Here is an 18,500-nt window from a genome sequence, read left to right as displayed (position 1 = left end):
GTACCTGTACCAAACAGTCCCAGGGAGAAAGAAAGTCTTACAACATTGACTCATAACACCACCCCGAGCAAGAAGTTTGAAAGAATTTGAAGGTCCACTTAGGATACCCCAAATGGATCAGTACTGTGACACTTGACACTAGTTATAGTGGCCAATGGCTGGTTTAACGGACCAGAAACTTGAAGTGTGCTTAATGGCATCAAACACCCTACATTATCCAAACTTTGGGTGAGATCCTGTTCAAATTTAGGGTGGTAAAGGGATTTGGTATTGGAAACTGGAACATTTCTGGAAGGACTTTCAGCTAACCCTGCACCTGAATCTCAATATAAGTGTTTCTGCTAAGGATTCAAAATACTTCAAGGGCTATGTCCACTTCAATGATATGGGTCAGTTTTACCAACACCTACATCCACAGCACAAAACAGTACAGGTTCTAAAGAAAACCTTTATGCTAGAGCATGAGTAATAGCAAACATGTTTCCAAGGTCCAAAAAGTTTGGTCTGCGATGTGACCGAGGGCCACATTGATACAGCAGGGTGGCATTCGAGGAGCAGTTGTTGTAGGGAAAGCGAAGCATGTACATCTAGTGGCTGAATTGCACAATGTGAAACCAGAAACCTGGACCAATCACGGTTTCCCTACTTGACCAAATTATGTGATTCTACGCAATTGTTTTATTTCACTTTCCCTAATTTTTTTACTTTATCACATACAAGAGGACTTCCAAATATATGACATCAGGGTGTGTGGTGTATAAAACATTCTCCTGTGTTTGATTTAATACACTATAATGTTTATGTATAATAGCAACCCAGGCAACTCACAAGGTGCCCCTAATATCTGACTTGCCTCTTAGTTCACTACTGGCATTGTTGTCAGAATGGGGGCAAGCATGAATATTTCTAAATTCATGTTTGAAAACTATCACTTTAAAAACAAGCATTTGCAAAGCAATAGGTCTCACCTTTGGGACGTTATACATTTTTAGCTATGAAGCACATTATCCTGCGTAAAGCGATTCTGGTATCTTACTGACCTCTGCTGGACGTTTTTTAATCGAGGTATTTAAATAGAGGCAGTTGCTAGAAAAAAAGTAGTCCCTTAGCAAAAGCGGAAGCAGGCAAGCTCTGGGGAAATGCTCCAAACCCACACAAACGTACATACAACAGCAATCGCTGTCTAGGCTCGACCTAAAAATATCTATGCTGTAAGAGATCTTTAAAAAAGGTGCTCGTAAAGTTAAGATGTATCACTCACTTTCTTCACTTTCAATTAACATTTAAATATATGTTTGCCATTTATTTAAAAAAATTTAATATTAGTGCAGAGTCGAGTAAACAGCAGCCCTGAGTTACTGCTGACCAGGGGGATACATGTAAAGGTCAGAAGGGCCACACTTTGAGAATCACTGTGCTAGATAAAGTCCAAACAAGTCATGAGTAACATGCAAACGGGAATGGGTCCCTAGAGGACCCCTACCCTCTTGTGACTGGCAGAAAAAATGTTTTTTTAAGAGTAAGCAGTTGTCCCACAGACCACTGCCTACTCCATTGCCAGCTCTTAAAAAATGAAACAACGTTTAATTTTTCTTTTTTGAAATGCATCGCTTTTTCTTTAAGGAAAGTGAGTTGCATTTCAACAACAACAAAAAAAGTTGCTTTATTTAAAAGCAAACGCAGACACAGTGGTCTGCTGTCCCCAGCAGGCCACCATCCCTGTGTTATTGCCCATTCCCAATGAGACGCAAACTGTGACCTGCCTCATGAATGTTGATGAGGCAGATAAAATTGCGACCCCATTGGGAACCGCTAAATGTGTCTGAGACACATTAGTACATTAGTACATTTCATTTTGCAAGTCTCTAATTACGACTCATAAAAAAAATCGCAATCAGCTACTTGCAAAAAATAATGGTCGTGCAGCTGACCCAATGTCCTTTAGCCCGAAACCCCCTTGAGTCTGTTGTCGCTTGCTTTGTCCACTCAGTGACAGTGTAATGTGCCTTATACGCCCACCGCTTTAAAAAAGCTACAAGCTGCCACTGAAGTTTGAAGGTATACCTATTCCCGAGAATATGTTAGTACCTTCTAGTTTGTTAGTATCAGATGTTTAACTGCTCAAATTCCCGCCTACAAATTAAAGGCATATTCTTCTTTAAAGTTATGGCAAAGCACAGCACACTGTTCTTTTGTGACACATAGGAGGTGATTTATAAATCCAGATCCAATGAGTCTTAACAGCTTGCTCTCAGAGAGTTTCATGCCAAAGGGAGAAAGGTGGTTATCAAAGGTCAGTTTGTGACTTCATCAAAATTATCGGCAACAAATGACAGTAGGGTGATGTCAGGGCTTTAAGTGGTGCGGAGCACCGGCAGTTCTATAAAGCAGGTGCTGAGAGGAGTCCCTATCACACCCTCATAGGAAAAAAATGCATCTTACCTCTGCAGCAGTGCCACCCTTCACTGCCTTTGATGTAACTTCAAAGAGACTCACAATACATATTTAAAAACTGGCGCATTTTCAATATTTTTTGTTGTTGCAGATTTATATAGCGCAAACTTGACCCCAAGGTATTGGAACGCTTTACATGAGCACCGATTACGTTACAAAAGGACACATTAATATTTTTGGTAGGCGCAGGGAGATTAAGTGATTTTCCCAGAATCATAGGATGTGGATGCAACCCCGAGGCTCGAAACTTGGTTCCCAGCTCCAAAGTCGTCAATCTAGCTGTCAGACCACATCCTCTCCCCAATATGCTATACTACGAATACTTATTTATCTCATGCAACTGGCAAAGCCATTAGCACTGGCTTGTTGTAGGTGTAATATTACTTTATTATATATCTGAATCAGGCGCGCAACACCCATTGGGCTCACGGGGCTTCAGCCCCCCCCCCCCCCCTCCCCTCATGCCTGTCAGCCCGTTCTGACACAGCTTCGCGGGCTGGCGAGCATGTAATTGCAGCCGCACCCGAGTACTTAACAGGTCTTTAAAAGACCATTTAGTTGTAAATGAGGCTTTTGTTGTGTGGTCATCCCTTCTCACAGCCACTTTGTCCGTGGTTGGAAGAATCAGCCCCCCCCTCGAAATATTTTCAGCCTTCCCCCTCCCCCCCCCCCCCCTCTGAAATTTGGCTCCGCCTGATCTGAATGTAGGGGCAGAAGCAGCAAAATACCAGTCAGGCGGCACACTTTGCTAAGCATAGATTTTCAGTTTGTGTTTTAAGCCACGCCCTTAATTAAATCGGCCACACCCCTTTGCGAGGCCCCCTAGTCTTCTCATCCCACCTACAGCCCTGAGTGCGGTCTATTACCCCTAGCCCACGAAAAGGTATTACAGCCGACTTTCAGCCGGAGGATCCACCCTACTTTCAACTAACTTATTCTATAAAAACGTGCCAGTTCTCTTCGATGACCCTCCAAGAATATAAATGACGTGCCAGTTCTCTTCGATGACCCTCCTAGAATATAAATGTTGAATGCATCATTGAGATGGAAATGAAGAAGTAACCTTAATGCAGGTGAGACAAAACTGCTGTCGCAAGTTCGAAAAGTCGGAACCTATGCAAATAAGTACAGATAGCCTCCGGAACATTACTTACAGAGATGGGCGGTAAATTAATTCAGGTTACTATCCGTTGTTGACCTTTAATACGATAGATTCGTCTACAAATTAGACACTTCCGGGTTCACGACCGCCACGCCAATGGTTGAACATGGACTTGAAGGCGTCAGGATCTCGCCTTGCGTAAGGTCACCTGGGATTGGAGCATTAACCGCGGGTCTGCCAATCCTAGTTCGCTATACAGAATTCTGTGTGCTTATTGGCTATGCAGTCCGCACTTTCAGGGGTTAGAAACAAACACGATCCGCCCCGTACTTTTAAGAGAGTGTGGTCGTCCAGAACATACTGAATGTATATTTTTAGTGGTGGCCAGTGTGGTCGAGGACTGGACAGTTCATGCAGTTGCAGCCCACGGTTATGTTTGCAGTGCAATGGTCAAAATAGCTTTGCCCAAAGCATGGCTACCTGCGCTTACCATGCAGACCATCCTGGCTGCTTCTGCTGCCCTCCCCACGTTTCTGGTGCTCGGGCTGGGTCGGGTAGTTATCTGACGTAAGAGCCTGTACCCATGAAAGGGGAGTTCTCTAATAGGTGGCTTGGCTAGTGCTTCAAGTGAAATTAAAACGGACGGTGAGGTTTAAAAAAGGGCGTGGTCATATAGATATGCTACAGTTTTTACAAGTGGCGTAACAGCTGTTCACTAGAATTTCTACCTTGATTAATTCATGTTGTTAAACAAAGAAATCCACAGATCAACATAGTTAACACAAACAGAAAAGGACTTTAGTAAGCGAGACAATGGAAGTAATTTACTAAAAGCACAACAAACTGTTTTATGTAGTATAGCAGGGAGGGCAGTGTACACTAAAACAATTCACAGTGAAAATAATTTGAGCACTTTAACACGTTAAGAAAGCTAACACTAAAAACAAGCAATGCAAAGAAAATAGGTCTAATCAGCTTTCAGGAACAACCAGCGTTATATCCTAAGGGGCAGATTTATGAGGCCCTTGCGCCACGTTTACGCCGCTGTTGCGTCACGCAAGGCGGCGTAAACGTGGCGCATCCCTACGAACGATTTACAACGTGACGCATCTAGGCAGATGCGTCACGTTGTAAAGCCCTGTGCCGCTCGTGGGCGTTCCGGCGCAGGGGGGGGGTTCCGGGGCAGGTGCGCCTCGCAAAAGTGGCTGAGTGAAATCTATGAGATTTCACTCAGTCACTTTCAGGCCAATGCTGCGTCAAAAGCCTGCGCCTGCTTGAAGCAGGCGTAAGGCTTGACGCAGCATTGTTAAGATGGGCACCCCCGAGCCTTGCTGGAGCTGCATCGCGCTTGCGACGCAACTCCAGTAATGCGCCACCTTTACGGCACAGATGCGTCACGCATCTGTGCCGTTTTTGCCCCATGGTGCGCCGCATCATAAATGCGGCGCACCATGGGTGGCGGAGCAGTGGCGCACTGTGGCGCATGTTAACTGGCGCATCCCTGGGGATGCGCCAGTTAACATAAATCTGCCCCTAAGCATTTTTAACTGCAGTTTTTAAATTTTTTTAAGACGTAGATCCTTTCCCTAATTTTTTTTTGTTCCAACCCGTTTGTAGTTTGTTGTTTAATAAGGTATGAATCCATTGGGTGATAACAAAAAGCTATACGTTTCTGAAAAGCAGACAGAATTCACCTGGGTCTCATTTGTGTAGATCCCTCAAGTTTTTCCCCAAATAAACTAATTGAAATCTAAAACCAATGAGAATGAATAGGAACAATTGTTCATTTGTGACATTGTTTTTATGTGTAATTTTATAAAATAAATATACAGTTCTGTCCAACTGACGCTTCTTCGTGGGGATTTATGGTTTGTAAGTTTTCCAAAAACACATGATACTCTAATTCAAAAGCTGAGATGCAGCTTATGTTTTATTTATTGTGTAACAACGTGTAGCAATTCATATGGTAAAGTATAATGAATGAAAAATGGCCAGGAAGGAAACCAATGCATTTCTGAAATGTGCGCAAGACACTGAGTTTAGGGACAACAGTTGTTCATTCACCTCTGAATTTAGGGTTACCCATACTGTCTGTCAAAAGAGAGAGTGGGTTAAATTTGATTACACACTGTTTGGGTCACCAGATCACCTCTCATGCGGGCACTTGTTTCTCACTGCTGCAAGCTTTAAAGAAAAATTTGGAATGTTAGCATCGGCTTGATTTATAAATAGGTCCAGCACACCACAGAGCAACTGTTGCCTGCGCTACCCAAATTCACAATAAAACACTTGTTACAGTTTTAGAGTGACTCTTAATCAGATCAACATAACACAACTGCCCTCTGTTTACCCCTAGCGCTTCCTGTGATGGAAACACCAGATATGGAACAGCGTCCAACACACCTGGATGATTGCAGCAGTAAATTACATATGCCCACAAATGTAAGGCGTAAGAAGCAAGTCAGATGTGCACACTCCTAAACACAAACAAAGGCTCAGCAGAGGGCCTGCATTCAGCCCAAGGACGCAATAGCAGAGCAACCAGCCAGCTGTATTAATCAGATAAAGCCCAAACAATGCCTAGTAGTAAGCGGCACCCTAGATTACACACACCTGGCCACCTGGACCATCTCAGAATGCGACATACAGTTGGTATTTATGGCCCATTCTATTAGGTTGGTATTAAGCATCTAACACGTAATTTATGGCCCACTGTACCAATATTTCCTGCCCAAATGGGGATGACCTCTTTATTGCACCCAGTATTCAGTATAAAGCATGCCATGTACCTAATGCCAGTTGAATTTCAGCACGCAACTGTAACAGATGTGTCTGTTTTTCCCGGCCTTTATTGTTTAATTAATCTTAAACTGTTCCTGATTGCCAAGCATTGCTGTTCTCTTTTTTGATAGCCAGAACCTGTTTACAACATTTGGCAAGCCATATGGGAGCTGATCACTGCGGATACCCTGACTGCAGTCTAAGGATAGGAGGATCCAGCCATCCAAGCCCACTCTGCATGCATGTCTGAAGAAAAAGGTGCAGCAGGTACCTCTCTTTATTGCAACCCCGCAGACAGTGGCGGACAGGATCTGTCCACTGGTGGCTGTTGGAAGGGTAAGCCGCAGCAATTAGGTTTTCTTTCCTAAATAATATGAACAGTATAGCGTGGCAAACAGCAGCAGTAAGGGTAAAAAAAGATTCACCCAGCACTCATAGTTACAAGTAGCCTGGCGTTACTTTTTGTATTATTATTTATTGTGATTAGAGTGACCTGGAGATACTTTTTAAGCATAAAAATTGATTCTTTTAGCATTTCTAATCAGAGTGGCGTGTAGGTACTTCAAGCATAAAAATAGTTTCACCAAGCACTCGTGATCAAGGTAACCTGGAGGTACGTGACCCTCAACCTCATATTTTTTAGTTAACCACAAGCTTAGTGCAGGAGGGTTTCTTAGCACCCCCTGAGGGTTGAAAGTAGAAAAAGAAAAACAGAGTAAACTGTTTTCACTACGAACCAGGGACAGTGTACCTTGAAGGTGATTACATACATATATGCGATATAAACGAGATATGAGTGTTGCATAAATGAGAGAAGGCTGCACTGTAGGAATGCATTGATATTGTCCTCATCATTCCTGTCTGAATGAGAGAAGCCTTAGCTGCCAGAGCACTTTTGTATTGTCCACATCGTTGTTTTCTGGTGGACAGAAGCCTGCACTGTCATAACGCGTTCTCATTGTTTGCATTATAGTCTGTGGTCAAGAGGAGCCTACTTAACAGGATCGCATTGCTGCTGTGGCTCGCTTTTAAGTGTTCTCTTAATCAGCTGTTTACATTGCCGTGCGCATGCCCGGCTAGTACACCCCAGCCTTTGTAGACCGCTTTTCTTATGTGCCAGCTGCTCACCAAGCTCTCACATGCACTCTTAAAGGGCTTGCCCCAGCTGTTATAACAAAAACTCTACAAACGGTTACACTGTTCACCCACTCTCAAGACAGACATTTTCTTGTGCGCATTTTATTCTATGGGGTTGCTCCAAATGTGAATTTTGGTCAATACATTGTAAGAAGCTGGCTCTCTATATAGTGCCCTGAAAATAAGTACATTGTGTAAAGAATCCAGTGAATCCCCAATTGGTTTACAGAGGCTAAAGTAGTACTAAATCTCTCTTTTATGGTAGTGTGGGTGAGCAGTTAGGCTTATCAGAGGGTAATGCTAAGCATCTGTTATATTCACAGAGGCAATAAATGAGACACACATTCAAAAAATAAATCCAAGACCAAAGTAGAAAAATAACACTTCTTTTTATATGTGTTGTAAAACCAAGAACTTAGTTCCAAAGTAAATACTGTTATTGTTATCTATTTTTACAGGTACGGAAACTTTTCAAAGTAATGCACCTTTCCGCACCATGCAATCCTTTGGGAGCAAAAGGCATGTATGCATAAAGGTAAGTACAGTCGGTTTCTGGATTTCAGATTTTAGTGGGCAAGGTCCAAAGTACTACAAGCAGTTCCTCAGGAACTTCCCGGTTTTAGCCAGGAGCAAGGTGCAGACGAGTTTGGTAGGTGTGCGCACTACAGAGGGGCCACCTGGAAACAGGCTGCACGGGGGAATGTGCAGCCTGAGAGCTCCCAAACTGGGGCTTGGGTCGCGAGGGGCCTTGGAGCAAGGAGGCACACCGGTTCTTCGGTATCCAGGCCAGGCAGCTTAGATGCAGAGTGGTAAGGTCGGCTGGGCAGTGTGTGCAAAGTTGTTCCTCACAATTATGTACAAACAGCTGGCAGGGGCAAGATCAGGACAAATGGGCCACTCACTATTTATTTATTTATTTGCATATAGCGCTGACTAGACCCAGAGGTATCAGAGCTCTTTACATGAGGATCAGCGAGTTACAAAAAATGAAAAATAAATTACATCAGTTACAGGAGCAAAGTATAACATTGGAGAAAAAACAGTGATTAAACAATAACATGAGTTATTAGAGCCTAGCATAGTCAAGGCACACGTCCAATGGGGCATGGAAGGTAGAGAGGGAATGGTAAAAAGGGGTAAGGAATGCATATCAAGTCAGGCAGACTGGCAAGGGGGAAAGTACTTCAGGGAGACAAAACAGTCAAAGTGAAACCATAAACAAACAGGCTAATAACAAACAATCCAAAAAACATCCCTTTATCGGTGAAAGAATAGGAAGGGAGTGGTGTTGGAGACCTAAGGAGGGGGGAGGTTGACAAGAGGAAAAGGTCAGTCAGAAGAACAAAGGAGCAGACCAGCAGAAATGAGGATCTGTCGAAACTGCCAAGAAGGACCTGCATCGCATCGCTGCTTCTCCTTCCATGAGTGAAGACCCGGGTGAGTGGCGACGGGAGTTCTTGGGGGCTGAGGGGACTATCACACGCGCTGGAGCGCCAGTCCCTGGTTGTGTCTCTCAGATGTCTGCTCTCTGAGTCCACGGTGACTCGGGTGTTGGTCGTGACGTCGACTGGCATTATTACATTGCTGCCTCACTTCTTTACTTTTTGTTTGTCTTTTTAGTGTGTTTCCTCTTTTCTCTACATCGTCCCGTTTGACAAAATCGCCATTTATTGTTCTTGACAAAACTGAGGAAGTCATCCCCAGCAACAGGTCTTCTCATTCAGGGATAATTAATTCACAACCAAATGAAACATGACCTCAATCCCACATTTCCCCCCATTGTTTCATGCCTACAGTAACAGGACTAATCGGTGTTTCTCATATGTCTTATGCCCTATGGTAATAGAAAGAGGACTACATGATCAACCTTCCTCCCAATGCGGTGCAACTGAAGTAGGACCACAATCCCACAATACCTCATTGTTTCATGCTCACAGAAACATGACTACTCTAGGGTTTTCATGGTCTATGGATATAGAAAAAGGACTGCACTAACAACTTTCTTGAAACAGGATTGCTCTGTATCTCACATGTGCTATCAAAACTGTAAAGGACTGTATATATTATGACCTCAATCCCTCATTGATCCTTGATCATAGAAACAGGACTACTCTGTGTCCCACATGTTTTATGGTAATATTAAGAGGACTACATATAGGCCTTTGTGTAATCTTGACTTAGGAATCGACCATATTTGACTAGGTCCCCTTTCTTCTTTATTTACTACTTCTCTTACCTTTTTCCCATAATCTTCAAAATCTGAAATAGGCCTCGTCTCCTCCTCCTGACCTCTGACCTATTCATCCTAACCAATCAGATCTTTTCCCCTCAGTCCCAGGATCACTGTTCACAACATGGAACCTACAGGCACTCACACCTACAAAATCATTGACCCTCCAAACTCACCAAAAAATCGGCCAAACGCTTTAAACACAACTTTCTAAAATCTCACCCAGAAACGCCCTTTGCTGACCCATACTTCACACCACATAATGGAATCACGACCACTGATATCATTTTCATCACTAGACGTAGAGCCCAATGGAGGAAAGCTTTCCTAGACTTATTTTCGATTTCCTCGATGAGGAAATCAGCACACGGTCTTATGATCTACACTGCTCCATCACAATGATTGATTGGGACTTCGAGACTGTTAATAATATGATGTCTGATCTAGAGATGTCTGCAGTATTCACAAATCATGAATATTTAGAAAGGTTCATCACACTATGAACAGATGTATTGTTATTACCATTATGGTCATCATTTCTTGCACAAATCTACAATGCCTAGAAATGTATATATGTATAACCAATGGGAACATTGTCCTACACTTCCAAAGGGTAGCTCAAAAACTTTTGCGGATAATTTCCATATTTTTCAGGGTTCAATGTATCCAATGCAGAAACATTTTTCTTTAGAAATGTGAACAGAACAGGAATGAAAACTATGTTAACCAATACAAAACAGATTTATTCCCATGTAAACGTCTGTGAAAAGGCCAGTCTTAACATTGGCACTTGAGACGGGCAATGCCAAAACTGCCAGTACACAATTTGTTAACTCTGGCCACCGACATAGCCTTCCATGCCAATACTGCTGCACTTGAAGATTGCAATTCTCAGGGCAGGTTCTGCAACATTTGCATTGAGCTGGGCGCTTATGCCCTCAGAGTTATTGAAGCGGTCCAAAATGAAGCAGCACTTTTGAAACTATGGAGAAAATTCCCCTTTACTGAAAGGATCTGGAACTTGTACAGAGTACCACAGTGAGGTTTCGTTGACTATAAATGCCATTGGTGGTGAAGTGACATTTCTTTGCATCATTGCAAGCCATTTCTCATACATTGTAAAATAAATGTTCCTGAATTGCTCTTCAACATTGCTTTGCTTACCAAGTGGCAAGCACTCTAACATGGAACATGTTGCGGTGCAAAAGTCACTAAAGGTGTCGCCCAGCCTACTCTCAAGGAGAGGTTTCACATCTACACCAATGATGCTGAACACTTGGCAGACAAGGGTTTTTTCAGACTGTAGTTTTTTATAATGTCCATACAGCAGTTATGTTTTCCTGTAAAAATCTAATAATGCAGTAGAGTGCACTTTTTCCCATCACTATCTTTATGCGAACAAAGATCCTCACATTTCCTGCCTTTGCCATCATCACTCAGCAAAAGTTCTGTAAACGGTTGCCACATGGATAATATAGCCTTCATAGCCCCTTGGACTGAGAACCCTCAGCTAAGGGATACTGTTGAGATGACTCTTTCTTTAATGCCACACAAAGCACAAAATTATTAGTAGTTGTGTTTTAGTTCCTGTGCATAAGAAAACAGTACACCAGAATGGACTAAAAAGTCTGAGCATCCCTCATTAACTCTGAAGATTATAAAGATGCTTTCATAATACCATCTAACAAGTGGCAACAATCTCCTACAGGGAATCACTTCAGCTCGGGTATCAATTATGACAGGTCATCACACAACTTTTTCATATACGTAGCTGAATCACTGCAAATACGTCACTCCAATCTTTGTTGAACTTGGAAAGAACCTTTTTTACAGAGCATTCCAAGTGATACTGCGTTCCATGTTTTTCAAAAGTCTGGTGTCATGTTTTCACCACTATCCCAGGTGCTTGGTGATAGCACTCTTTATACATATACTTGTCACTATACCTTCCATTGAATGGTTAAAGCCTGAGGTGTTGGCAACTCACCTACCATCAATACTGACCCACTAGAAACTATGGGCTGATGTATTAAGGGTTTTTACCCATCCTCTTTGGGTAAATGTGATGACACGTATTACGAAAGATTCTTATGAAACCAGCCATTTAACCTATCAGTGAAAGAATCAAACGCAGCCAAAATATCAAATATAATTTTGATATTTCCTGATTATCTACAGTTTATAAAATAATTAAACGAGACCTACAACATGCTTCTAAACCCTGCATCTTTAGACCAAAGACCACATAACCGAAAAAAGCTGGGGGGGTGTGGCTTCGCCGCACAGAGTAATGGCGGCCAGATAGTTTAGCTCCATAGCAATCCCGACCTTCTTCCAAATATCTGATACACAGATCCGTTGCCCACACAAAGGAGGGGCCGCCGGAACCATTACTGAGGCTGAAGAACCGAAAAACAACTCTGCCATTACCTGTAACAGTGGAGAAATCAATGCGCTGCCCAGAGGCCTTCGCGTGCTCAGAAGTCGGGGCCTGCCGCTTGGTGAAAAGGGGCGTGGCACATCAGACAATCCGGCCCTTCCGCGACCTGAGACCGTGGTTGGGGCCTTAGTTGAGCCAGCACCAGATCAAAGGAGTCTCAACGACACAGCCACCGATTTAAGCACCATAACTAAGGATCGCCAGTAAATGACCGGACGGCGACCCCTCTGCACTGCAAGAGAGCGGCCCTTGGGGAGTGCAGCAGAGGAAGTCGTCGACGAAGCTCTTGTCTCCAGTCTCCGACTCGCTGGACTCCTGGGTGCTAAGGGACGGGACGGCATGCGTGGAGTAGAGGTAACGTGCAGCACTTGTGACAGGGCAATTGACTAAGATAGCCATGTAAAGCGGCACCCTGAGCTGCAGAGCACTCTGCCCCGGACCAGCCCTCCAGCCTCACTGTGTACGCGAGTGGGATAGATGCCCTAGAGTCCCCATTGACTGTGTGCCTGCAATATTATTGGAGGTCTAATGTCCTGGCTAACTACTGTAGCAGAGGGCACGACCAGTGAAGACTAGGCAAGACACCGCCATTGCGCAGCAGCCGGGGCCTGAGGGGTGCGGTGGATATCACTGCCAGGAATCACATGACTGAAGTGGACTTGTAAGACGCCCCTCTAACCAGCAACAGGGGAGAGACACACCCTTATTGGATACTATGAGGCAAGGGGGGACGTGGATATCCAGAGGCGGGCACCTTTGACGGTGGAGAAGCCCGGAAAGGGACTCAAGGGCAGATCTAGATTGAACGGGGTGAAAATGTCGGAAGCTAAAGGCCTGAAAGTGTCTTAGCAGACAAAACAATTATACGGTACCAAAGCAGCCGGGTCCTGAAATTAGTGACAAAGGAAAACGGACGACCAGCCCAGAGGAGGAGGTTCAGGGCCCGACACTAAAGGATGTCATGGACGCCATTTCAGGAGTGCGCTCATCACTAGAGCAACAAATGGACACTATCACGTCTGAAGTGACGCTGATCAGGGCTGACCTGACTCAAATAGGGGAGAAGGTGAAGCAAATGGCAATTTTCACCTCTAGTCTGATGGGAGATGCAATGCATATGCAACAGGATATTAAAGAACTACAAGCTTTTCGCAAATTCGCAGAGGATAAACTCGATGACTATGAAGATCGCACAAGACGGAATAATGTAAGGATAATTGGCCTGCCGGAGAGGGCAGAGGGCCTTGCCGCCGACCTTTTTGTGGAGAAACTCATCATTAAACATCTTCAGCCTAAGGGGCTGTCAACATTTTATGTGGTAGAAAGAGCGCTTAGAGTCCCCAGAGGATGACCCAAACCGGGAGCCCCTCCCTGTCCCATGTTGGCGAGACAGAGATGTTATTCTCCATACTTCGTGCCCCTCCCCCCCCTCCCCCTTGAAGTACGAGAACTCGGAGATCTCCATCTTTCCGGATTTCACCTTAAAAGTGCAGCGTCAGCATCGGTCGTTTCTGGAAGTGAAAAAGAAGCTTCGAGACAAAGGGCTCAAGCAGGCTATGCTATTCCTGGCCTGCCTCCGCGTTGAAGCAGACGGCAGTGTCTGGTTTTTGATGCCCCCGATGCGGCTGCTGACTGGGTGGAGGGTTGGAGAGGGGTAGGAGATCACAACGCTCTCTAAGTAGCAGACTTGGCTGTCACGATGGACGATTTAGTGTGGAGTGGAGATGGCGCCAGGAGTCAGCCTTGAATGTTTAATCACACAACGAGTTGGAACTGAACAGTGGCTGAATGTCTACGACAGACAATGGTTTGGATAATAGCGTTGAATGTCTGTTGTACCCTTGCGGGTGTTGTGTGGGCCCATCTTTCAGGGCACAACATTTTTATTCAGAAGGGGTTGGGAAGGCGGAGCTAACACCCGCCAGTATATTCTACTTTTAGTTCAAGTTAGGGTGACAGGCATTATGCATAGTTTGATTCATGGGCAGTTCTAGGCCCAGAGTGCAGGGGAGCAGGGAGGGGCTTGGTGGTTTGGGTTGTTTTTTGTTATCTCAGAGAAAGCAACATTGACAATTGCTGGGAAAGAGTTGGGAAACGTACCTCATGACTTCATGAATGGGGACACACTGGGATAAGAAATGTAAGCTCCTAAGTCGGAATGTGAACGGACTAGGGGACAAGCTAAAACGCAGTATCGTATTACAATATGCTAAGTATCATGCCCCGGGTGTGGTGCTCCTCCAGGAGACGCACTTAGTTGGCAACTCCTGCAAAGCCATGAGTAGAATGGTGGCTCATTCCGGTTTTACCACGGGCTCAAGGTGTGTGGGCATCATGTTGAAAAACTCCTTCCCGCTGTCAATTCAACACATTTGGACAGACGAGTGGGGTAGATATGTAGTGATTTCTGGACAGTGGGAGGGACAGACACTAACGCTGACATCAGTATATGTCCCACCAGGGTTGCAGGGCCAAACCTTCCAGGACTGATGTAAAGTCATACTATCTTTCCCTGCAGGCTGCTTGGTCATGGGAGGTGATTTCAATTCCGTGGTACCTGGCACCCTCGACCGCAGTCCCCCCGTACTACAAACCTCACACAAATATGGCTCCCAGATTTCCTAGACATGTCGGGCCTCGTAGACACATGGAGAATTTACTACCCGGAAAGCATCCAACACACTTTTTATTCTGGGGCACACAATAGCTTACCTTGCATAGATTATCTTCTCACTCCGATGTCTCAAGTTGGAAATATTAGGGAAATACGGCATCTCGCTTGAGGCATATCGGATCATTCCCCGTTATGGGCAGAGGTGATAATGGGTGAGAAGAGGGTGAGGAGAATAGCGCCTATTAACCTGTGGTACGTTCGCCATCCCATGGTAAAAGACAAGCTGGTTACGAATATTAAAAACTACTTTATAGATAATATGAATTCAGTGCAGTCATCTCAAACCCTGTGGAAAACTTTTAAAACTGTAGTGCGGGGTCAAGCAATATCACTTGTAGCCGGGGTAGGAAAAGAAAAGCAAAAAGACTTAACTCGTTTGGACGACGAAATCTGTCTCCTGGAGGAAGGAAGCGGGGAACCAGTGGCACCAGATACAATTCATGCCTTGAAGCTTAAAAGAGATGAATATAAATCCCTCGCAACTGACATGGCCAAGTCATTGAGCAGAGATAAGGAGGGTAGGCTATATGATTTTGGGGATTAGGCCAGAACGTTACTGGTGTGGCTGGACAAAAAGGAACTGGCTAGCAGACTAGTCCAAGGATTAATGAAGGGGTCAGGGGAAATTTTAACAGACCCACAGAGGAGGACTCACAAGCCTGCTTACAGACATAAAGCTCCCTGTCCTGGACACAGAGGAAAGAGACATGTTAGATAGTGTCTTTACTAACGCCGAAGTCGTCCAAGCAATCAGAAATCTCCAGTAAGGTAAAGCCTGAGTCGTAATGGGCTGCCGATCAAGCTCTACAAGCTTAAGCCGGATGCAATAGCTCCGTCTATGAGGACCATGTTTACCAAAAGGCGTAAATTGGGACTGCTCCCACGAGATCAAAAGGTAGCTACACTAGTCCCTATACCCAAGACAGGCAAACCCAGGAATGCATGCTGGTCCTATATGCACATATCCTTTTTAAATGCTGAGCCAAAAATACTTGCAAAACTACTAGTCGATCGTTTGGTCCAAGTGATAGGTAAACTAGTGCACCCAGACCGATCTGGCTTCTACTTAGAGGGATGGGGCGTCAAGGAACGATGCAGGAAGCAGCAGTCGTGGTCTCACTTGATGTTATGATGGCCTTCGACACCATAGAGTGGCCATATCTGTTCGCAGTCCTGGCTAAGATGAGATTTGGGCCCAGCTTTATTGGGTGGTTGCGGCTTTTGTACGCAGAGCCCCTAGCACAGGTGGTCGTTAATAATAAGAAATCGAAAGAATTCATGCTGAGCCGTGGTGTTATCCGCTGTCCCCTCTGCTTTTTGGTCTCACCCTGGAGCCATTGGCGGCGTGGATTCGTAGAGACCCAGTAATCCGGGAGCTGAAGTGGGCTGAATCATGGGAGGACCGCATCTCTCTTTATGCGGACAACAAATTGCTCTATCATGCTTCCCCCAAGGCGTCACTCCATAGAGTCCTCAACATTTTCATCAACTTTGGGAAATGCTTTGGGTACACAATCAACTGGAGCAAATCCCTAATGTACGTCCTCAGTGGCGAGCTCCCATCCCTACCAAGAGAGTGTCCCATGCAAGAAGCAAGAGAGGGATTCCAATACCTGGAAATATTTATCACACTGGACCGCAGGCTGAGTTATGAACGTAACCTACTCCCCCCGCTGCAGAGGTTTAAGCGCGATGTGGCCAATTGGAAGACCCTCCCCCTTTCATTGTTGGGAAAGGCTGCGCTTTTTAAGATGATGTCCCTGCCACTCTTTCTATATGCGCTTCAAAATTTCCCAGATCCCGTCCTGGCGAAATATTTCAGAGAGCTGGAGGGTCTGCACAGGGAATTACTTTGGGATGGTCACCCTCATATAGCCTTTCCAAAATTAGTCCTGAGTTGGTATGACGAGGGGATTGGTCTACCTGACATTAGGAAATACTACTGGGCGGCGCACCTGGCAGCTATAAATCTGTGCACGTACCGCCACCGGGTTGACCCAGGTTACAAGATGGATAAATGGCTACTACCCAGGTGTATTATAACATGGCCCTTTACTCTAAACCCAAGAGATTTTCCCTGACGGGTCCAACCAAGTATTCAGTACAGGTGTAGCACACGGTTACCAGAAGTCTGGGATGGGATCGGAAGCTAACGTTGACCACTCCTCTGTGAGACTCGGAGCAATTGGGCACCTTGAAAAGGTCAAAGGGGTTTGCTAAGTGGGATTTGATTGGGATAACGAAAAAAGGAGACCTATCGCAGAAGAAAGAAATTATCTAATTTGCCACCCTGCAACGAGAATATGATCTGGCTGACACTGAACACTTTAGAGATCTGCAGGTGAGGCATGGACTCACATCGCAGTTGCAAAAGGGACTCTCTCCCCCTGAGTCCTCACCGTTGGAGGATAGGTTGCTTGATGGGTACCTTCAAACAAAGGCGGTGTCACTGACATGTAAGAAATTGGTTAATAATGCAACAGATCTCGCTGGGGGAGAGATGGGTTAGAGCTTGACGATGAAGAGCGGCAAGAGACAGTCACCTACCCACGAGAAGTAGCAAACTCCTCCATATTGAGTTTGGTCCAACTGAAAATCCTCCATTGGATTTACATCACGGAGTCTTGTCTTGTCAGTATTGGCAGGGTGGACGAGGGCATGTGCCAAAGGCAATGTGGTCCGTCTGGCACGTTTATGCACATCTTGTGGGAATGCATGTACATCCAGAGATTTTGGAAAGGAGTACACAACTGTTTTAGAGATGTCCTTGGCCTTGCAATAGGAATGGAGGCGAAAAGATGTCTTTTGAATGTCCGGGAACCTACAGATTTAAACAGGAAAGGCCACATATGGGTTACATTGGGCTTGATGGTAGCCAAGAGAAACCTTGCTAGGCTGTGGGGGTGGGGACTCCGCCTAAAGTGGAGGCATGGAAAGCTGAAATGGATTGGTGCATGCTTAAGGAAAAAACTGTATGTTGCAAGATGATGCCCCAAACAATGGAATGATATATGGAGCAAGTGGAATGAATATCGTGGCAATATATGAGTCCATCCAACTATCCCCGCTTTAGAAGATCCCATTGTGCCATAACGATTGTCACCCAATCATTCATGTATTATATAAGAAAATTGTAACGTAAATGAACATAACTGTGGACTGATTTTCCCATCGATTGTGATTATGAATGTCAACTTTTTGGTATTTTAATAAAAATATATTTTTTTTAAATTGAAGAAGAAACAATATTTTATTGGCATCCCTAAACAACAAAACTCGAGCAGAATAATGTTAGCCCAGTCTTTTTTACTGCTAGCTTGTATAACAAAGTTACATTGTATTGGCCCCTGCAGGAATAAAAGAAATGACACTTTCACTCTCTTTTTTCTTTATTTGAATGGCATTTAGTGTGTGGTTCTGCAGGTGTTTTTTCAGTGTTTATATTTTTTCACTAGTGAGGGCTATTTCTCTTTCAGTGGGGTTTTATCAGTTATTATAGGTTCAAACCTAAAACCCCACAGCCTATATATGTGGCATGTGCCACTCAGGAGCATCCCTTATTACAAGTTGAGGGTTCCTATACTGTCCACGTGGCTGGGGATCTTTCTCTTCAGTGACCCTCACAAGCGGGGGACCTTCGCAATAGACACACTCATGGGTCAAGGACTGTAGCGCTCTTGCA

At 44.7% G+C, this 18,500-nt stretch overlaps 1 protein-coding gene across 1 annotated transcript in view; it reads right to left on the bottom strand.

Moving 5' to 3' along the window:
• The window catches only part of LOC144755716 (dehydrogenase/reductase SDR family member 4-like), a 98,929-nt gene extending 95,173 nt beyond the window's left edge, over positions 1-3,756 (bottom strand). Inside the window, exon 1 of the mRNA XM_078644903.1 lies at positions 3,609-3,756. The gene's annotated coding sequence lies outside the window, so the exon portion shown is untranslated. The remainder of the gene's footprint in view (positions 1-3,608) is intronic.
• Positions 3,757-18,500: the final 14,744 nt, after the last annotated feature.

The sequence above is a fragment of the Lissotriton helveticus genome, chromosome 5_1, assembly GCF_964261635.1.
Source record: "Lissotriton helveticus chromosome 5_1, aLisHel1.1, whole genome shotgun sequence".
In the NCBI taxonomy this organism is placed as follows: Eukaryota; Metazoa; Chordata; class Amphibia; order Caudata; family Salamandridae; genus Lissotriton; species Lissotriton helveticus.
This window is presented reverse-complemented; position numbering and strand designations above follow the sequence as displayed.